A 5,062-nucleotide genomic window follows, 5' to 3' on the forward strand; every position below is an offset into this window, starting at 1 on the left:
GGGATAAAAACTCATCCCCCACTATATCCCGAGACAGAGACTTTCTTCTTCCTCCAGCCCGAGCCAGTCCAGCACATTGATAGAGAGCTGAGCTTCATCTACTCTCCGGTGGTGCCAAAGCAAGGGAGGTGCTGCCCGAAGTTTTTCCCTCATTTTCGTGGGAATTTGACTCAGCCAACACAAGTGTTGCGAAGGTTTGCTACTTCATCCTCGTGTTATGCTTTGATTTATGCTTTGGAGATGGAAAGATTATTTGCTACAATGTGATGAGGAAGTAGAAAAATGGAGAGGTATTTTGAGCTAGAATGTGAGGGAGATTGATGTGTCATATATAGTATGCATTATTTCAGTGGTTTAAAAATGATGCTACCTTGTCTAGACGGTTTATCTTATCAAATTCAATATGGTTTTTTAAATCCATATACTTGTTTAACTTGCATACCGTGTTCATTTCGGCGAGAATGTTCTCCGCCGAGCAGCAACGTATGTCAAGAAGGAGGTTCGATTCTACGAGAAAGAGTGGATACGGACATCGTGACCGTGTCCCCTTTTCCGTAGCATCTAACCTCTTTCATGACGAAGTGCGGTGCCGCCCAGCTGAGGACATCCTCGCGAAATGAACACGGTCTTCAAGTTCAACAACTTCTGTAGTGATAATGAAAGAATTTTTGTACATAGATGACTTCTGCTACTTGTTGAACTTGCATACCGTGTTCATCTCTCCGAGGATGTTTTCCGCCGAGCAGCAACGTATGTCAAGAAGGAGGTTCGATTCTACGAGAAAGAGTGGATACGGACATCGTGACCGTGTCCCCTTTTCCGTAGCATCTAACCTCTTTCATGACGAATACCGGTGCCGCCCAGTTGAGGACATCCTCGCGAGATGATCACGGTCTTGAAGTTGAACAACTTATGCAGTGTTAAGATGATCACGATCTTTAATCGATTTTCACGCGTAATCCATTATCAAGTGTAATCCATTTTCATGCGTAATACGATGCAGATGGACCGGCAATTGATGTATAATGCAGACAGGCGGAGCAAGGTGTTTATTGATAGCTTGCATTATTTTCTCAAAGTGGCAAAAGCGAACAAGCCAGAGAATGGGTTCGTATGTTGTCCATGCTTCCAATGCAATAACAGGAAGGAGTATTCAAAGGATTCCTGGGGGACTATTCACAGTCACTTGTTTAAATACGGTTTCATGCCTAACTATTTGGTTTGGACCAAGCACGGTGAACTAGGGGTTGTAATGGAAGATGGCGAGGAGGAGGAGGAAGATGACACCATTCCGGACTGGGTTGCAGGCCAAGCTTTTGCAGGTACTACAATGGGCGAGGCTGATGAAGATGAGTTTGCAGAAAATGACCCTACTGATGACCTTGGTCAGGTGATACGAGATGCATACAGAGATTGCGAAACTGAGAAGGAAGCAGCAAAGTTGCAGCGCATGATAGATGATCACCAAAAATTGTTGTACCCAGGTTGCCAGCAGGGCCATAAAAAACTAGGTACGACACTAGAATTTGTGCAATGGAAGGCAAAAAATGGTGTGTCCGATAAGGTATTTCAGGGGATGTTGAACATTGTCAAGAAGATTCTCCCCGAGAATAATGAATTACCGTCCACAACATATGAAGCTAAACAGATTATTTGCCCTCTCGGATTGGATGTTCAGAAGATACACGCATGCCCTAATGACTGTATCCTCTATCGTGGTGATGAATACGAGAAATTGGATGCTTGTCCCGTCTGCGAAGCCCTGCGGTATAAGATCAGGCGAGATGATCCTGGTGATGTCGAGGGGCAGTCTCCCAAGAAGAGAGTTCCCGCGAAGGTGATGTGGTATTTCCCTATAATACCACGCTTGAAGCGCTTGTTCAGGAACAAGGCGAATGCTAAGTTGATGCGATGGCACAAAGAAGACCGTAAAGAAGATGAGATGCTGAGACACCCCGCAGATGGGGCACAGTGGAGATCAATTGATAGAACATTCCCAGACTTTGAAAGTGAAGCAAGGAACATAAGGTTTGGTTTAAGCACTGATGGATTCAATCCATTCGGTGAGTTGAGTAGTGGTCATAGTACTTGGCCTGTGACCCTTTGTATGTTCAACCTTCCTCCTTGGCTGTGCATGAAGCGGAAGTTCATTATGATGCCGGCGCTTATCCAAGGCCCAAAACAACCCGGCAACGACATTGACGTGTACCTAAGGCCGTTGGTTGATGACCTTTTACAGCTCTGGAAGGAAGAAGGTGTACGTGTGGGGGATGAGGATAGACAAGAGATCTTTAATCTACGAGCACTGTTGTTCGTAACCATCAACGATTGGCCTGCATTGAGTAACCTTTCAAGACAGACAAATAAGGGATATCGGGCATGCACCCACTGTTTAGACGACACAGACAGCATGTACTTGAAGCACTGTAAGAAGGTCGTCTATATGGGTCATCGTCGATTTCTCCCTGCTCACCACCAGCTGAGAAAGAGCGGGATGCATTTCAAAGGGACGCCAGACCATCGTAAAAAATCTGCACACCGTAATGGAAAGCGTGTGTTCGAGATGATGAAGGATGTATATGTAGTCTTCGGAAAGGGACTTGGTAGCCAACCTGTTCCGAACGACGATAACGGACATGCACCCATGTGGAAGAAAAAGTCAATATTTTGGGAGCTACCTTATTGGGAAATCCTAGAGGTTCGCAACGCAATAGACGTGATGCACCTGACGAAGAATCTTTGCGTGAACGTGCTAGGCTTCATGGGTGTTTATGGAACCTCAAAAGATACATTGGAAGCACGACAGGACCTGAAAGCCATGGGGCAACGAGATGACCTACATCCGGAAAAGAGAGATAATGGACAGCACTACTTACGTCCTGCCAGTTACACTCTCAGCAAGGAGGAGAAGGATAACATGTTTGAATGCTTGAATAGTATGAAGGTCCCGTCTGGGTACTCCTCGAATATAAAGGGAATAATAAATATGAAATAAAAGAAGTTTACAAATCTCAAGGCTCATGACTGCCACATGTTGATGACCCAGTTGCTTCCGGTTGCACTGAGGGGTGTTCTACCAGAAAATGTCCGGTTGCCGCTCGTAAAGCTATGCGCGTTTCTCAATGCGATTTCGTAGAAGGCAATCGATCCATCCAAGCTATCAAAGCTACAGAACGATGTGGTGCAATGTCTTGTCAGTTTTGAGTTGTTATTTCCACCATCCTTCTTCAATATTATGACGCACTTACTGGTTCACCTAGTAAAAGAGATTGGTATTCTCGGACCTGTATACCTGCACAATATGTGGCCTTTCGAGAGGTTCATGGCAGTCCTAAAAAACTATGTTCGTAATCGTGCCCGTCCAGAAGGAAGCATCGCCAGGGGATATGGAACGGAGGAGGTGATCGAGTTTTGTGTTGATTTTATTGATTCAATTGACTCGATTGGGGTTCCAACTTCACGCCACGAGGGGAGGCTCCGAGGAATGGGCACCCTTGGAAGGAAATCAAGTTTGAGCAATGATACTGATTTGTTCGACAAGGCACACTACACTGTTCTACAATAGTCATCCTTTGTGTCTCCGTCTATCGAGCAGCACAGGCAGATGGTAGCTTCCAAAAACCCGACCAAATCCGATGCTTGGCTTACCCGTCATCACATGGAAACTTTTCCCTCCTGGTTGCGCCAACAACTTATGGGTAACTCTGAGATTCACCCACAGCTTGCCTGGTTAGCCAGGGGACCTGCTACCACAATCGTCAAATTCCAAGGCTATGAGATAAATGGTTACACATTTTATACGAGAGCCCAGGACCAGAAAAGCACGAACAAGAATAGTGGTGTCCGCATAGATGCCATGGACAGAAATAATAGCAAGGAGTCGTATTATGGTGTCATACAGGAGATATGGGAACTCGAATACGGACCGCTGTACATCCCTCTATTTCTTTGCAATTGGGTGAAGCTAACTGCCGTCACCAAAGATCAGTACGGAATGACAATAGTAGATCTGAGCAAGACTGGATACAGTGATGACCCATTCGTACTTGCCAATGATGTGCATAAGGTGTTCTATGTCAAGGACATGTGCAGCAAACCCAAGAGGAATATAGAAGAGACATGGGAGCCAAAGTGCCACATAGTTCTTCCAGGTAAAAGAAAAATCGTGGGAGTCGAGGATAAAACAGACCAATCAGATGATTATGATCAGTTTGATGGCATGCCTCCATTCGCCGTTGAAGTTGATCCAAGCATCCTGCTATCCAAAGAAGAGGCTCCGTACTTACGCCGCGATCATGATCAAGGAACTTTCGTGAAGAAGAAATTTTACAACGTTGTATTGTAATGCGTTAAATGTACATGACCTTTGTGTATTAATTGATACAATTTGTAATTTACCCTATGTATGATTTCATGTGTTATTAAATTTGTTAGGTGAAGATTTTTTAGATATACATGAACATTGTTAACCACATACTAACATGGATTTTTCTGCGCATTCAAATAATTTAATTGAATAATTTCTTGATCACAGCAATGCAGTAAAATAAATATTGTACAGGCTACATGAGTTGGTATAGAATTAATGATTACTTCATACTTGTTGTCAATTTACTGGTTAATTAAATATATTTTTGCATGTACAAAATCTGTGAAGGTTTTGTTTTTCATCCTGAAATGCAGTGAAAAGGTAAAATAAAATCCATTTCCAAAAAACAGGCGGGAGAAGAAAAATAGGAAAAAAGACCTTTTGTCCCGGGTGCTAACAGCAACCGGGACAAAAGGCCCCCCTTTATCCCGGTTGCAAACGGCACCCGGCATAAGAGGGGTTGTCCCTATCTAGCACATCAAATATTGACCGAGGAGATGCGTGGCAAGTTGATTGGAGCTAGTTGAGAAGGAAGAGTTGGACCAGGACGTAATCCTACTTGTATGCGCTCCGTTTGTAAGGACCGCAGACGGATTGGCTAGTCCTATTGCATGATCATTGATCATAGGTACGATTAAGACCTGGGCTGATCACGTCGGTATGGTGAACTACTGGTTGATGAACACGACTTTG

The 5,062-nt window shown here is 44.2% G+C and overlaps 1 pseudogene; it reads left to right on the forward strand.

Moving 5' to 3' along the window:
• The first annotated feature begins 1,018 nt into the window (after positions 1 to 1,018).
• On the forward strand, positions 1,019 to 4,321 carry LOC111258166 (annotated as a pseudogene).
• Positions 4,322 to 5,062: the final 741 nt, after the last annotated feature.

The sequence above is a fragment of the Setaria italica genome, chromosome VIII, assembly GCF_000263155.2.
Source record: "Setaria italica strain Yugu1 chromosome VIII, Setaria_italica_v2.0, whole genome shotgun sequence".
In the NCBI taxonomy this organism is placed as follows: domain Eukaryota; kingdom Viridiplantae; phylum Streptophyta; class Magnoliopsida; order Poales; family Poaceae; genus Setaria; species Setaria italica.